The 17848-nt window shown below is 40.2% G+C and overlaps 1 protein-coding gene and 1 long non-coding RNA gene across 9 annotated transcripts in view; one reads left to right on the forward strand and one right to left on the reverse strand.

Annotated features, from left to right (window-relative positions):
- CHRM3 (cholinergic receptor muscarinic 3) overlaps positions 1-17848 on the reverse strand; it is a 521055-nt gene that overhangs the window by 73313 nt on the left and 429894 nt on the right. For 6 of the 8 annotated variants that reach the window (XM_054522448.1, XM_054522365.1, XM_054522278.1 and 3 more), the window contains 1 exon segment: positions 10335-10461. The exons of 1 other annotated variant lie outside the window; for it this stretch is intronic. The gene's annotated coding sequence lies outside the window, so the exon portion shown is untranslated. 8 annotated transcript variants of the gene reach the window in all.
- LOC129060771 (uncharacterized) lies at positions 4347-10630 on the forward strand. Its single transcript, XR_008527672.1, has 2 exons — positions 4347-5251; positions 10314-10630. It is a non-coding gene; the product is annotated as an uncharacterized LOC129060771 (long non-coding RNA).

Below are 17848 nucleotides of genomic sequence, written 5' to 3' on the forward strand. Positions count from 1 at the left end.
GTTAAGTACTTAAGCACAAAGATATTTTGCTGGAATTCAAGTTCACTACTATTATGCTGTGCTTACTGCTGTGCTTCACCTTAAGTTCTGTAGAGTCTGACTTAAAATGTATATAACATATTGTAATGATTAAGTTTCTGGAATTGATGGGTTGCAAAATGTCTGTCAGGGTTTGCAGCTTACAAAGGACAGCAGGGTTGAGAGAGGGAAGAGGTGAGGACTTGTACCTGATCCCTGCTTCAGAGTCCTTCCCAGCTGAAAGGTAATCAGTAATGTCAGGAACAAAAAGATCTGGAGACAAGAAGTTGGATTCGATGATTTCTACAGCTTCATTCTCATTTTGCGATTCTAGGCGCTTGGATATTTCTCTGGCACTCTTGATCTATCATTAAGGATGTGTCAAATGTATCACTTTATTGGCTCTAAACAGACTCTTCAAAGGGCAAGCATGGAAATGAAAGAAAAGTAAGACGTGGTCTCCCTGCCTCATACATCGTGAGAAACAACAGATTTCTGTCATGGTTTGGCTAGCCTGTGACTGATCCATGGAGCACACAACCAAAATGTTGCATTTTTTTCTGCTTACAACCCTGTTTATCATGCATTACTGACCGTAGGAAAGGATGCTGATACTGTGTGGTCCGAAGAGTCCTCATACTTGCCTCTCCCCTTCACCCATCTTTTTTTTTTTTTTTTAAGACAGAGTCTTGCTCTGTGGCCAGGCTGGAGTGCAGTGGTGCTATCTCGGCTCACTGCAACTTCCACCTCCTGGGTTCAAGTGATTCTCCTGTCTCAGCCTCCCAAGTAGCTGGGATTACAGGCATGTGCCACCAAGCCCAGTTAATTTTTGTATTTTTAGGGGAGACGGGGTTTCACCATGTTGTCCAGATGGTCTTGATCTCTTGATCGTGTGATCCATCAGCCTCGGCCTCCCAAAGTGCCGGGATTACAGACGTGAGCCACTGCGACCGGCCCCCTCCACCTATCTTATGTGACGAAACCTTCCTTTTGTTACTGATGACTGCACACATTGACAGTGGTCTAGGAGTCCTAAGAGGGTCTGCTCTCAGGTGAAAAGGAGGTTCGAGGTTTGTGTGCGGGGATGGAAGAATGAACTTGGCTTCCGCATTTCTAACAGAGCATAGTGTTATTAAAAGACAGGAGGGCTCCTACTGCAGCTCCACAACCAAGAAAAATACTGGAATAGAAAGAACATAATCACAGAGTTTCTTATATTTTGATCAATTGAAATACATTTATATTCTGCCTGTTAAAAAAAAAACAAAAACAGAAAATGATTTGATATGGCTCCATTCAGCAAACATGGTGCCAGGCTCGGATGCTTGATTATGTAACAGAATGGAGAAAAACACACCTCCTCTCAAGCTACACCCTTTCTCAATCTGAGGATAAGACTTTGTTTTTGAAGTAGCTGTGGGAGACAGGACTAAAACAACTAGCATTTCCTGCTGTTCTCTGAAATGTTCCTATTTTTCACTGGTGGACTGCTGGCTGGGGAACTGGTCACTAAGCTTTGTCAGTATGAAGGCAGTACGCCCCTCAGTTGAAACAAGAGGTCACACCAGGTGACTGGCTGGAATCTGCAGCCAGCTGCATCCCCACAGAATGCCATCCGTGCTGCACACACATAGCATGGATCTTTTTCCTCTCTACGAATGTATCTCCATCAACTCAAAAGAAGCGGCAAGGACATGATGCAATGTTGGCAATTTGGATCCTTGATGCTTATTAGCTTGACATTGAGTCCTCCGTGCCTACTTCCATTCAATTTGTTAAAACCTGAAATGCAGTAATTTAGGTCCATGTTCATTTATCCTTCTGAATCAGCAGGCTTCTAAATTTTTAACTGTGTCCTATGGAAATAAATACATTTTTCTTTGTGACCCAGTGCACACACATACACGGAGAAATAATTTTATGTGATACTACCTCACTCCATGGGAGGTACTTGGATGTCTTCTATTCTAAACTATACGAAATAAATACAAATGTTCCTCCGAATGCACTAAGTTGATTTCATGACTTGAAATTTGAAAACCATTGTTTAAAACTCTAAAGGCTTTGATGGTCGAAAACCAAGCCTTATCAGTCTCCATCTCTTAGCGTGCCTTTGCACATAGAAGAAAGTCAAGAAATGTTGTTAAATAAATAATTCTTTTCTAAGTGAAAAAAAAATCTCTTTGACAGCATTGCCCAGACAATCTTTTTCCTCCCCAATTTGCATTGCACTTGTGCAGAGAACATAGTGGGCACTCATCAGTTGCTTATGGAAGAACTACAGAAATCTATAAAAGATTCATGCTTAATGTCTTCATTGAAGGAAGGAATAAGAAAAGGGGAAAGAAAGGAAGAAAGGCAAATCCAGCTCCGTTCATCTTCAAACAAAAGGTATAAAATCACGCTGGCACGGAGGATCCGGAAAGACTGAAGATCTGCCCAGTTTCCTGTTGGCCGGCGAGACCTCCGTGTGATTTATAATTTAATTGTTGCTAGACAAAACACTGCTAAAGGGGGAAACATGTTTAAATCACAATGGCAATTTAAGGTAGAACATGACTTGTCCTTTGACTTACAGCCCCATTACCTGAATCTTCAGTAAACTGATCCTCTAAAATCTCCAAGTAATGAAAATGAACTAATTCGCCTAGAACCAAAGCTCACCCATATTTCCATTTGCTTTTCCTGTACCACTGACTTTAGACATATGACTGAGTGTACGTGTTAAACTTAAGCCTCAATATATTTATGTAAAAAACATTTCCCTAAGAAAATATATTCAAGGTGTACCCAGTGAATATCATTGAGAACTTTGTTACATTGAGTGTGATACCAGATCGTGGGGTAGAAAAAAGTGAAATCTGAACAATTTTCAATCTAGTTGGTGGAGGCAGCCATATACACAGTAAGCCATGCTACTATATTTCAAGTGTTGTGCTCTAGGTCTGAGCAAGGAGGCATGAATACTCAGAAAGACAGCTACACTTTCTGCCTTCAGGGGAGGTGATGAGCAGGTCTTTGAAGACTGAGTGGGATTCACCTAAAGTAGAAGGATAAAGAGCATTTGGATTAGTGGGGACTGTATAAACTTGGCTGTCAGGAGCAGGTAAGTGTAGAATGCTTTGGGGATTGCTTAGTGGCTGGGTATTTCTATTGCCTAAAGGTCTATCGTGCAGGGAGAGAGAGAATAAGTAAGTCCCCTATTAAATTTGGGAAGCTGAGGCAGGAGAATCGTTTGAACCTGGAAGGCAGAGGCCACAGTGAGCCGAGATGGTGCCATTGCACTCCAGCCTGGGGGACAGGGTGAGACTCAGTCTCGGAAAAAAAAAAAAAAGACTTTAAGTTGAGAAGAAATGTGGTTATTATGGTAGAGAGTTGAGTATTTATTGAACATTTAAACATGTACTACTTTGCTTTTTCTCTAATTGTTGAGTGTGCAAATTTTGTCCTCCCCAGTGTGTGTGTGTGTGTGTGTTTTGTGGAATTATACAGCCAGAAGGGGACTGAGGTTATTTAGCATCAAGCCACTAATTTTATACATGAAGAAACAGAAGCATAAGTCATTTAGTTAAAAGGGCCTTTTCCCGGGGATTGGAGATAACTCAGCTATGTATCTGTTTGCATACAGATAGAAAGTAATCTCCCTGCTGCTGTTGTATAGACTGGCTCTTAGTCAAGAAGAAAAACAGCTCATTGTTTATTTAAATTGAGCAGGAAGGAAGTGCAGGAGCAGGTGGGTGTACCCAATAATCTCACTATTCAGGACATCAGGACACAAAGGAGTGTGGTATAAAGGTAGCTTTGATTTGAACACTTTCCAAGGGAGCTGAGCTCCAGAAGCTCCAGAAGGACTTGGTAATGAGGCAGTTTTATGCTGAAAGTAATCCCAAGCCAGAGCCTTCAGACTCCACCAGGGAATCTGTTACATTCAGTTATCAACAGCATGCATGGAAGGTTGTTCCCTCCTCGGGGATGTATTAATAAAAAAGTTTTCCTCAGCCAGTGTGCAGGTATTCCTCTGCTTGGTAACAATGAGGTTTTGGAGAGAGGCCAAAATCCCATGAATACCCCCGGGTCTGAGAGTATTAGCCTCCTTTGTTGAGTCCTGGTTTTGACCTCCACTGGGATGTAGTGTGAGGGCCAAAGGATAAGAGCATCTTTGACCCAGGAAGATGCTCCTCTGAAAGTCACCACCTGGAGGAGTTGGAGAAACTCCTCCTCTCCCCTGGTTCTTCTCTTGGTTTCCATGGACATCAAGCCTGAGTCTAGACTATATTCATCCTAGTCATAGGACAAAGCCAGGGTTTCTTTGCATGAGCAGTCAAGGAGCTTGCTTGGAAAGATCCTATCCCAAGTGGGGAAAGAGTTGAAGTATATAAACTTGATGCAAGGAAAAAGCTTCACTTCTAAAGGGAGTGACCAAGTCACGTTAACCTCTGGTCCAGGCCTGGCCCATACTTACAACAAGGGAGGTGGACCTCAAATTCAAGTCAGTACTGAACTGCAGCTTCATTAAAATGTCTGCGGGGGCTGAGATACAAGGCTTTGTAGCTTATGAAATCTGCACAATGGGTCCAGAGATGGTTTTGTCAGAGGCATTTGAACCAGAGCGACTCCATCTTGAGTGAGGGCTGGGAAAAATGAGGCTGAGACCTGCTGGGCTGTGTTGCCAGAAAGTTAGGCATTCCTAGCCTCTCAATGTTTACGGTAAAGGGAACAGATTGATGATGTTAACTAAACAGACCCAGACTCAGGAGTGTCCTGATATCCCAATATCTTGATAACAGAAGCATTCCTAATTTTGCTTTAAAGATAATAATATCGATACGTGCAAAATATAGTAATTAAGAAAATAAATCCTTTATCACAAACCCATATAGCAGAGCACGTGTCCCCATGATCTTTTTTAATCCTGTATATAAACAAGTATTGGATCTAAGATGAACGTGTTCTTCCTCTTACTCTCAGAAATGCGTTACTCTGTCTATGGAGCAGCTGTTCTTTCACCATTTTACTTTCTTACTAAATTTACTTTTGCTTTGCACTGCAGACTTGCCCTGAATTCTTCCTTGCACGAGATCCAAGAACCCTCTCTTAAGGTCTGGATCAGGACCCCTTCCTGGTAACAGTTTCTCTATTGCTAAGGAAGGCTACGAGGGCTTCTTAGCATGGTCAAGTAAGGAATGACTACAGTGGAGGCTGCTTCCCTTTCTAAGAATGAAGAAGAATGAAGGTGAATACTAGGGATTTTGCTAAGAAAAAGTCATTCAAAGTTGAACAATTTGCCATGGAAATATAGACGTGCTTAATGGCAGCACCAGACTCCAGTTTGCTTTCTGCACACTGTGGCAGTTTTTTTTTTTCTCAGTTTGACAAAATGATAAAGGAAGAACAAAAATGTGACAAAAGTTAACTGGCTGGCCACGAACCTGTGAAAAAGCATGACTTCCTCCAGAAATCAAGGGGCCACCCATACAATGGAGGGACCGTGCAGGCTCACATGTAGCTGCTTCCTCTCAAGCGATTTTACCATAAAACATGCAGTGACAGCTTCTGTCCTAGACCACAAGCAGGCAGAGTTAATTATTTTCTCCATTTCCATAAAGGTCACAAGCCAAAAACTGAGCATGACAACTGAGGCAAAAGTGTGATGGTCTTTCAGTAAATACACAGAGAAAGCACATCACATAAAGCATGCTAATGGCTGTTTGTCTTTGGGGAAGGATGCTTCTAGGAGGAAAATAATAATTTCTAACTGCTTAAAAGCCTTACTGCCTAATTCCTGACAAAACACACAAATATTGGCTTTAATCTATATAACACCTGATTTCATGGCCAGGACATTTAGCCAATGGTATTCCAGGATGTTATTGGCCAAAGAGCCTCCCCTCCCACAGGGTACTTATATGTCTGGGTCAAGCACCCCCAGGCCTCACATGTGCAACTGAACTTCTGACTTAATTTCCAGAGGACACATATTTGCCAGGCTATGCTTGAAATGATAAACTATCTCTTTTCTGAAGACTCTCAACAGTTCCATCAGTCTGTTTGATATTCTTTCTATAACCACAGACAAAATTAGAGGATGAGTTCTCATTTTTCTGCTTATGTCTGTTAAAATGGCCAGAATACTTACCATGATAGGGTCTGAAACAGAAATGTATTAAACAAGTCAAAGAAAAATGGTTCTTTCCAGTATTGTAACACTGTGTTCCCTTAATTGATCAAGAGGGCATTGGTAAGGCACTTGGCAGAGAGGGCTTTGAGGAAGGCCTACCAGTCGGCTGCTCTCCTGTTCTGTCCAGGCCCGAGGGTAGTGACCACCAGGAGCTTCCTTTGATAGTCATACATCAAAGGATTATAGATGGAATTAAGGTCTTAGAAACCATCTCGTTCAATATTTTCCATTTAGAGTTAAGAAAATGGAGAGAGGGAATGACCGAGTCAGCATCTCCTGACTGGTGAGGGTGCATTCGGGTCAGCCCTGTGTCCTGACTCGCTGGGCTGTGCTTTCTTCTAAGCAATGCTGCTTTTACCTCTTGGTGACATGTGACAAAGCAGTCAATAATAACGAAATGTTACATGGCACTGCCCCTTCTTAAATGTACTTTTAAAATACAAAGTTCATATTAAAAAAAAAAAATCCCAAACACAAACAAAGCCAATTTTGAAAATCTCATGGAATGAATAGGGGAACTTTCCACCTCCTCAGCGCATTGGTACTAAACGCTCTGAAATTAGGACTGAGGAGCCACCAATAAAAAATATGGTTGTTTCAGGGGGGTGAGAGGCTGTAGGGTGGTCCTGCAGAGGTTGGGTGTAGGAGCCTAGTGGTGTCCAAGGCTCAGGGACATCATTGGTCTTCTTGGTCACAGGGAAAATGTCACCATTAATGGTCTTATTTTCTTATAAGCAACTTTGTTTTTTTTTTTGAGATGGAGTCTCCCTCTATTGCCCAGGCTGGAGTGCAGTGGCACAATCTTGGCTCGCTGCAACCTCCGCCTCCTGGGTTCAAGCAATTCTCCTGCCTCAGCCTCCTGAGTAGCTGGGACTACAGGCATGCGCCACCACACCTGGCTAGATTTTTTGTTTTTAATAGAGACTGGGTTTCATCATATTGGCTAGGCTGGTCTCGAACTCCTGACCTGGTGATCCACCCGCCTCGGCCTCCCGAAGTGCTGGGATTACAGGCGTGAGCCACTGTGCCCAGCAGTAAGCAACTCTTATCCTTGCGTGTTCCACAGACATTTCATTTCTGAATCCTGAAGGCATCATGTTAAATTTCACATACACCACTTTAAGTCACACATATTTGACTGAGAGTGGAGAGGTAAGGAATGTAATATTAATATATTTTCTAGCATTTTGCATGTACTATCTCTTTTAGTCCTAACAGCAACCTCAAGAAGTACATATTTTAATCTTTATTTGACAGATGTATGAATATAAGCTCAGAAAGAATTTCCACAAATACTTAGGCCCACTAAATGAGCAGGGCAGGATGAACTGAGTTCTTTCAGATTTGAAAATCCATGATGTTTTAAAAATGCCTATTTCACAAACAGTCCATCCTAAATGACAGTTCCAAGGCCCAGGTATCATTTTGCTATTAAATTCCTTGAAATCATCGCAGAGATTTCAAATACCAACTATTTTTCAAGTTCTTTAAAAATAGAGGTAGGTACAGTATTTGAGTAGAGATAAAAATAGTAATTATAAGGGGCTCTTATTTGGTGTTTCTATGTGTCAGGCAATGTTCTAAGTGCTTATTGGACATTAACTCATTTGATTATCTTAGCAATTCTGAGGCTCTGAGGGAAGTACTACTGTTATTCCCATTTTAGAGATAGGGAAATTGAGCACAGAGAGGGTGAGTGATTTTCCCAAGGTCACACAGTAAGTGGCAGAGCTGGGTTTCACATCAAGGCAGTCTGCCTCTGAGACCCTGCTTTAACCACTCTGCTGTGCCATCTGTCCTAGCCTTCCCCAACCTGAAGACCACATGAGTCAAACAATTTTTAGTAAAACTGTTATAAGATGAAACACAACAGATTGATATATTGAAGTAAATCTGAAAATACATGCTTTTTTAGTACAGAAAGCAAAATACAGTAACAGGTAGCAGGTGTTATAACTCTAAAGTTGCTGGAATAATCCTTGATCTCAATGGAAACCAAGCCAATCAACATAAAAAATTTAAAATGTCTTTTCTTTTTCAAAAAAAAAAAAAAATCATTCAGTCCTTGCAGTCAATTGAACTAATTCCTTCCTAGACCCAGGAGGCTGTGCCAACTGGGAAAATCTTTCACCAAACTGACACCAATACTATAGCTTTTGGTAGGAGAGGCACAGACTTGCAAAGCTAGCGGTTTTTCTTACTTTATAATTGAGGAAACCGAAGCTCAGAAGGGCCAAAATTCCCATTGTTGGAATTAGACTTAGAACTGCCAGTTCTACTCATATCTACAGTTAAACAATCCGCTTTGCCACAGAGATTCATTAACTTCACTCTGCTTTAATCACAGAGATGGAAAGAAATTAAAACAAAGCAAAAACAATAACAGCAACAACAAAAGCAACATCAGGGACATTTCAAGAAAGCAAGTGTCTGCACACCTGCTGCAGCGGGTCACATATAGCCACAGATCTAGCCCTCATAGTGCATCCCATGCATCAGCAGGTCCCTTTGGCTCTACTTTAAATTTGCCCCAAATCTTAGTCCAAGCCATGACCATTTCCTGAAAGTCTCTTAAGTGATTTCCTTCTTTCATCTTAGATCTCCTCCCATCCGCTATCCACACAGCAGGCAGAGTGACACTTCCAAAACGTAACTCAGATCACATCATTCCTTAGCACAGGATCCCTCTGATATCTTCCATTTTCTTAGAGCAAAATCTGCATTGATATTCTAGCTCCCAGCTGCCTTCCCGATCTTCTCTCATACCCCTCTCCCCTTGCCCATTGTTCTCTGTCCGTTCTGCATCTATGCTGTTCCTGGAATACTCCAAACGTGCTCCCACCTCAGGCTTTTGCACCTCCTCGTTTGTCTTCATTGACCTGGTCCCTTCCCAGAGAGCACCCTCACTTCAATCAGTTCTTTGCTTAAATGTTATTATATTAGACTGTCCTTCCCTGAATACACTATATTAGCCATCTTATTCATGCTCTACCCTTTGTAATAATTTTTCTTCATGCCAGTTATGGTCCCACAACATTGTGTGTGTATAGTGTGTGTGGATAAGTGTGTGTATATATACACCTGTGTGTGTATCTATATATGTGTACATATATGGGTGTATTATATATCTATGTGTGTATATATCTGTATGTATGTATACACACGTGTATATTTACGTGCATGTGTCTATGTGCGTATTTATGAATGTGTGTATCTATGTGTATGTATATCTATGTGTGTGTAACTATGTGTGTCTATGTATGTAACTATGTGTGTCTATGTATGTATGTATGTGTCTATAGCTATGTGTGACTATCCGTGTGTGTGTATATGTGTATCTCTGTGTGTCACCATGTGTGTATTTGTGTGTGTATTTGTGTGCGTGTATTTGTTTCTCCTAACAGAAACATAATCTCAAAGGGAGCAGTAGCTGTGTTTACTTCACCATTGCCTCCCTTGTGTCTAGAACGTAGTAGGTGTTTAATAAATATGTGTTGAATGAGGAATAAATAATTTATGATAACAGAAATCTGAAACACAAAGTTAAATTGTCTCCTAGGTGTTAGAAAAAAGAATGTAAAGAATTACATGCTGCACTTCATAATGATTTTTTAATTTAAAATACATTAAAGGTATTCTAGTATTTCATACTTAGACACTGTAAAAATATTTGCAGTTCAATGTGACTTACTGCCTCGAATGAATTAATGAACAGGGAAGGTTTTATTGTTAGGTGGCAACTATGTTGAATTTTTTTTTTGCGGGTTAAATTTGTATTTATAAGATTTTTAAATTATCTGTGCGTAGTAAAATATATGATGTTTGTTAGGTTTATACAATCACTTAGCAAAAATAATATGAGTAATAGGTAATTTTTAGTGAAACGTGCTATTTCTAGGTACTAGTCTAAACCTTTTACCCACCCTATGTCATTTAATCTTCAAGAAGCCTGTGCAGTAGGTAGGAACTATCATTACCTTCAACATATAAATGAGGAAACGAAGACACACAGAGTTAAAATATCCTAATTGAGGTCACACAACTAATCAACAGTGGCCAGAACACAAAAAGGCAATTTGTTCATTCTTCTATTCAGTCATCCATTTTTTAATTACAGAAACGCCTTCTGTGTACTTACAATCTACCAGGAACTGAGTTATGTAACAAGGATGCAAAACAGTGACATAATCTCTACGGTCATGATGATCCCGGCATAGGACAGTGGAGTGGACCAGATGTCAGGCTGCCCAAGAGACCAGCTCCACCTGGGAAGACAGAAACCAGGCAAGGAGTCAGTTCCTTCTCCCACTTTGGATTCCTGTTTTTAATGGTGGAGTCATTAAGCATCATAGAATGATCCAACGTCTCTGTTTTCCCTCCCTAGAGTGTTCAACTGAAGTCATAAAAGAAAGGGACTATTTCAGTAGCAAGTTACCTAAGTGTTAATGTTTGGTTCTGTGGGTGGCCTTGAATTTGTAACTTTGCAGCGTGCCACTCTTGCTTCATTTCATCCAGGTTTTTCTTGACATCTGAAGAGGCAGTATCTCTAGGGAGTATATTTTTGTATTTCTCCATATGTTGCTTTTTGTCTCCTCACATATATTGCCAATAAGACTTGTGAGTTCCACCACAGGCCAGCTCTGCAACTTATGTTTAGTGTTGGCCTGGAAAGAAATATTATTATTTTCATTGGTTCATGTCTTTTCCTCTATTGTAGAAATGATCTTTTCTTGCATTTTCCCTCAACAGATTGAGGCATTTTCTTCCATCTTATTTTATCCATATTTTGTACATTGCTCATAGGTTTTTCTCATTCAGGATCGTGTTTGCTTCTACCCTTTATCAAAAATCTATTTAACAAAGTGCCCTCCTCCCATATTAATCCTGTAGCTTTTCCATTGGTTACTTTTCCCAATACTTTTCATTTCTTCATTCCTGTAGATTAAGGTAATTTTTTTGCATATTTGCTTCTTTGCCGCAGTCCTCTCCTTAAAATCTAGGCTACACTGACCTTGGTTTCCTCCAGAACATGGCTGCCACATAATACTGAAACCAGAGATGCACTGATGCTGAAGAACATTCTCTTTTCTCTCTCTCTCTCTCTTAGGTAGTCACTTTGCAGTCATATTCAAGTATGCCTATCGAGCATATTTACTCATCAGATGTTTCCCGTGTTTACAGAACAAATGGCAACAGAACTATAAGATAGCAAAACGCAGCATCTCTTAAATTCCTTACAACCAAATGGGGAGCGAGGGTGGTGGGGATGAGCACATGTGATTTTAAAAAAGATTTTTAAAAAATTGTAGTAAAATACATGTAACATAAAATTTACCATGTTAACCATTAGGTGTAAAATTCAGTGGCATTAAGAATATTCACAATGATCTATATCCTTCCCTAGAATGTTTTTCATCTTGCAAAACTGAAACTCTTTATCCACTAAACAATAACTCTGCATTTTCCCTCTTCCCAGTTCCCAGAAACCAGCATTCTATTGGTGGAGTCCACAGATTCCACTACTCTATGTTCTTCACGTAAATGGTATCATATATTTGTCATTTTGTGACTGGCTTATTTCACTCAGCACAATGTTCTCAAGGTTCATCTATGTTGTTGTGCGTATCAGAATTTCCTTCCTGGACAGGTGCAGTGTTTCACACCTGTAATCCCAGCACTTTGGGAGGCTGAAGCAAGAGGATCACTTGAGCCCAGGAGTTCAAGGCTGCAGTGAGCTATGATCGCACCACTGCACTCCACCCTGGGAAAAAGAGCAAGACCCTGTCTCCAAATAAAAAAAAAAAAAAAAAAGAATTTCCTTCCTTTTTAAGACTGAATGATATTCCATTGTATGTGTATATTACATTTTATTTATCTATTCATCCATCAATGGACACCTAGGTTGCTTCCGTCTTTTGGCTATTGTGAATAATGCTGCTATGAATGTAGGTATACAAATATCTGTTCACATTATGAGTAATTCTAAAGCTCAAAGTCACAGAATGACAATAACATACATACACCATGAGAACTTACAGCCATATATAAGTGCTGAGTGTACTGTGGGAATCACTGAAGTCAAGTGAGAACTTTATAGAAGATGGAATTGTTGAGCGGCACTTTCAAGGTAGCAAGAGGTAAGATTTGAAGGCAAAGAGAGAGGGAGGGCACTTGGCATATGGTGTATTGTGCATATAATAATCATAAAAGTTGAGAAATAAATGATGTAGAGGGTGGAGCAGGCATGGGGTGTTCTTTAGGCTAGAATAGATAGTACTGGCCTGAATAGATGAGGAGAATGCTAGTGAATTGATATAAAATATTAATGACCATGATTTTAAAGTTTTCACAGAGCAATCACTACAATGAAGCAACTGTGAATTTCTCAGAATTAAAAAGGCATCCACTGGACTGTATGTCCCATAAGGACAGGCCTGAAGAAATTGCTTTGCCCACCACTGTAACCCAGTGCTGATCACAGCATGTGCACTGGCAGGTGCTCAGTAAATGTATGTTAAATACATGAATGAATGCATGAACTGCCAAGGATGATTGCCACTGATGAAGATGGGCTAAAGTTGAGAAGGCTGAAGTTGCAGGTTTTATTTGAAGGAATCAGGCCTTATTGGAATAGCTGAAAGAAATAACAAAGGTATTGGATCTGAAATACTTTAAGGAGGCAGAATCAGGCAAAGCCACTAGATCTCCTTGGTTAGGATTTTGTTTGTAACTGTTGTCAATACCTGTGTTGGTTTGTTCCACGTTACTATAACTTTTTATAACTGGTGAGTATTTAAATAGATGTTAATTGTGTTCCACTCTACCCTAGATGTGTTCTTAAGAGCTAATTCTGTTTTACAAGGCTCACTTTTGGTCAGTATTTTCTTGTTAAGATAATCACAATTCTAAGGACACAGGAACACAAACATGATCCTAATTTATAGATATGCGAATTGTTTTAGACTGCTTTTCCCCCTTACAGGGAGAAAGAATCAATATATTCATTAATTATCTTTTGCTTATCTGTAGATAAGAGGTTTTTTATCATTTTCACCTAACTTTGTGATTATATGCCAGCAATAAATGAAATTCTATTGGCATTGCACAAGTATCGAACATTGGGACTGGATTGTCTTATACATTAAGCAAGGGAAGAAGTCTACATTTGCACATTGAAACACCTCGATTGAAGGCACCGAGTCCACCTTGTGTAATCTTCGGTCCTAAATGGAAGAGGATCCATGTATTTGCTCACGGTTCTCCGCCGTGGTTCACACCATGGCATCTTTGGTGACAAAATTGCAAAGCTTCTCTATGCTACATTCAAGATATAAAACAAGTGGTTATATTTTAGAGTCGAGAACAAAGATGTGTAATATGATGGCACAAGGAGCTGGAGTGAAATGCGGCCTCGCCAACGAGACAGAGGGCACCGCCGGCAGCCTGGCACTCTGTGCCCGGTAGCAGATGGTCACGCACATGCTCCCGAGTCACAGCCACAGGCACACGGGGAACCTTGCAGGCTCCTTTCGACAGTTATTATTCGAGAGCTGTTTTCTTTAGGTGTTTGTGAAAGGTCAGCGTCTGATCTAATTCCGCCCACAGTTACACAGTTATAGTTTCCTTGACTGCATGTGTCACTCTTTTAGCATCATCTGACATTCTATGTGCTTGCCAGTTTTCTTGCTAATTCCTTTTGGAAAACTATTTTTTCCCCAAGTTTGTCACTTTACTTAAAAAAGACACCACAAAAGGGTCTTCTGTTCTATTGAGTTGTTCGCTTTTTTGGCCTTTCCTATTGGAAAAATCTCACATAAACCACTTCCTGATGAGAAAAATCATTTATTTAATCCTTAGCCTATGTTTATAATTGCTTCTGAAGGATGACTTCAGTGCATTAATAAGTGGTTAAATTAAAAATATTTTAGAGAATCGATGGTAATATATCCTTTTCACGATACTGACTTGAGGCTGAGAGGGCGGGAATCAGGGATGAAGGCATTATGGTCCCAATGCTGAATGAACGAAATGCATAGAAAACCAGCATATGCTGGGCTGGGTCCCGGGCATCTCACAGGTGGCCTCCCTGGACCAAGGCTGGGGGAGTTGATCATAATTGGCTTGTCAACTGTCTGGGGCACATTAGATACCATCCTGCTCAAGGCACCAGGCTTCACTAGATGGTACCTGGAGGTCTCTTCTCTATGATTCTATGAGGCTATTGATTTTAATATTCCTAGTTGAATATGATTATGTCATTGACTCTGAGCCTAGTTTCCTGAGGGATATTACCTTATCTGCCTCTTTCATTGAGCTTTCTTGATGATCAGATAAGATGGTGTAAGAAATAGTAATTTAAAATTTATAAAATGCTGCACAAATGTTAGAGCTTATTAGGTTATGTGCGAGGATAAATCGCTCACTTTGGCATAAATCTGTGATAAACTGTCTACCATTGGTTTGTAAAATTTCAGCCTTGAACTCCTGGGTACCTGGCGAACAATTATTTCTGATATTAACGTCTTTCTTTCTTTCTTTGAAGACCAGGGTTTTAGTCTATTTCTTTGCCACTTTGTAACTGTAGGGAAATTACAGCTGCTGGATTTGGGTCTCAACGCATATCTTTTAAGTTTCCTCCTGTAACACTGTTACTCTAAGTACCTATATTACTTGGGTAATGATGCAAACGTTGCAAATTGCCTAAGCTCCACAAAGGCACAACTTAATGAAAATCCCCTTTCCATGTCTCATATTCAGCAATGATGTTAGTGTCCATAACACAAATTTAACTTTTATTAATTATATTCTTTGCTTTGCATGTTAGGGTCAACATGGGGTTAAATAAAAGGAATTTCTGTTCTTACTGGGGTTATGATAATTTATTTAAATATAACCAGAAACTTACCTTCCTGGATCGAGATCTGGGTCTCAGTCTACATTTTTAAATCGGTGTCTGTAATTTTTCAAGTTGTAAAAGTTATTTAAAGTAGTATTGATTTGGTTTATGTAGAATAAGGATTCTTTAATATGCTTACATTTCATGCTAGATAAATCATTATAATCACTGCACATCCACCTTTGGATGTTCTGGTTAAACAAATAACACCATCCCTAGAAAGTAGAAAAGCTCTCTTGCAATTTGTAGTACTCGATTTAACTATCTTTAAGTTATTTCTCCATCCTTGTTTTAGAAACATAACCCAAGTTATAAGACACTCCAGGAATCTCAGCATCAGAACCAAGTTATGGGTACTATTTGTTGGTTACAAAAGGGCAAGAGTTGCTAATCACTATTTAATTGTGTTGGTTGTGGAGCCATACTTTTCGAAATATATAATTTAGTGAATTAGATTTCTATGCAGAAATATTTCTGTTAATGCTCATCTATTAGCTTCTGTATTAGTCTGTTCTCACACTGCTATAAAGAAATACCCGAGACTGAGTAATTTATAAAGGAAAGAGGTTTAATTGACTCACAGTTCCACATGGCTGGGGAGGCCTCAGGAAACTTACAATCATGGTGGAAGGCAAAGGAGAAGCAGGCACCTTCCTTACAGGGTGGCAGGATGGAGTGAGTGCAGACAGGGGAAATGCCAGACAGTTATTAAACCATCAGATCTTGTGAGACTCACTCACTATCATGAGGACGGCATGGAGGAGACTGACCCCATGATCCAATTACCTCCACCTGGTCCTGCCCTTGACATGTGGGGATTATGGGGATTACAATTTAAGATGAGATTTGGGTGGGGACACAGCCAAACCATATCAGTTTCCAAGTGTTCCAAGTACAGTTTTAGAAAACTGTATTCTGATTCTGGAATTTAGAAATTCTGTTCTAGCTAAATTTCAACTTCAATCAAGTAGTTTCAAATGTGATCACTTTCTATCCCAAAAGGGACTGTGTGTTGGCATGCCTGGGGAGGGTTCATTTCTCATCCTAGTGCCTGGGAGACTGGTGCCCCTGGGGCCCCTGCCACTTGGTTCCTATTTCCCAGCCAGCACTGAGTGGTGTATATCCCATTGGAAAGAGGGGGCAATCAGAATGTGCATCAGAGAATTTCTGGGAATATCCTGATAGTGGATGTGTGACTAGAGAGTCACTTAAAGACCAGCATTGATTTCAAAGTAAAGAAAGCAAGGTGGTTTTGCCCTGCCTTGTAGGACACAGCTCACATCTACCTCATATGCTGAAGTATGTTAACTGAGTCACAGATTACAAATGCCATTTTTATGTCAGATAAAACAGAGATCAATGTGTATATGGCTCATTAGAGACTCAATAGCTTCGTCGAAAGTGTTGGTCAGCTTTATCCTGGATGTTGGAAACACCATAGAGTTAATAGGCCTTTTGAATTTTAAAAAACAACCGTACCACAAATAATTTCTTCTAGCTTTGAGATGGCCACTGAACCCATGAAGTCAGAACATATAGTTTTTTTGCTGTGGATGGCACATCACAAGAGGATAATAAACCCACATAAATCATGCAAGATTATACCTTTCCTAGTTTGCCCTCTGTTTGTCAGTGTAAGAGAAAGATAAGCAAGGAGAGAAAAAAAAAGAAATCTCACTCAATGCCCATATTGTGTGAGCCCCTAGTGAACAATATATAAATTTAAATACTAACATTTTTTAAAATTTATTTTTCATTGATACATAATAGATTTGCAATTTGGGGGGTATATGTGGTAATCGGATACATTCATATAATGGTTCCTCTCTGGATAGTACTAATAAAATTATTTCAAGAAATGCATAGTTTTTTTCTGGAATGCAGAACAGCAAGGGCACAACTTTTGGTCACCTGTTTTGTTGTCTTGAAGACCAACATGGCATCTTCCTGTTGCTGGCACGCACAAACCAATACCCCAAAATATGGCACTTTGTACATGCTGTACTGAAAAAAAAGCCTCAAAGTCTCTCTAATCACCTTTCTCCCCCCATCAACAACTCTCCCAAAACATAGGATGAGATTGTTCTCTGAACTTCCCTTATTTGCCTAAAATCTGGACCTATCATAGAAGAAAACAATAACCTCTGGTACTTTTTCCAAGTTTTCATCAACTGAACAGATATCGCAGGAGGTAAGATGAAAGTCTGTCAACATATCTGGATAGACTTTTTGTCACAAACCATCATCTGCTCTGTGGCCCCAACAGACTTTGCCCAAGACCACTGTGTGTTCCTCAAGCCCACTAAATTCCCCTAAAAATCATTTACTATCTGCCTAGAATCACCCACACTTCCTACCTCCCTTTCCCTAAGAAGTAGTATGTATAAGCATCTGTGCCCCACTGGGATACTGGGATACTGTTCAGTGATTCTCCCTGTGTGCATAGTAGGAATAAATGTATAAAGACTTTTTTCCCATTAATGTGCCTTATTGTGAGCTGATGTTTCAGCAAAACTTCTGAGGGTAAAGCAGAAGTGGTCTACAGTTGTTTTGGGCTTGAGGGTTCAGAAACAGGTCGTGTGAATTACCCTGGAGCTCTCACCCAACACGGTAAACACAGGGTGTGACCTCACCCCTCACCCACCTTCTCACTGCCCAGTGAGCACAGGTTCGGCCAGTAGTCTCCAGGCATCCGGTTGGACAGGCTGTGTCTAGAAATCATGGTCAGGGAATGAGTGGGGCAATGCTGTGGGGAG

This window comes from Pongo abelii, chromosome 1 (genome assembly GCF_028885655.2).
Source record: "Pongo abelii isolate AG06213 chromosome 1, NHGRI_mPonAbe1-v2.0_pri, whole genome shotgun sequence".
NCBI lineage: Eukaryota > Metazoa > Chordata > Mammalia > Primates > Hominidae > Pongo > Pongo abelii.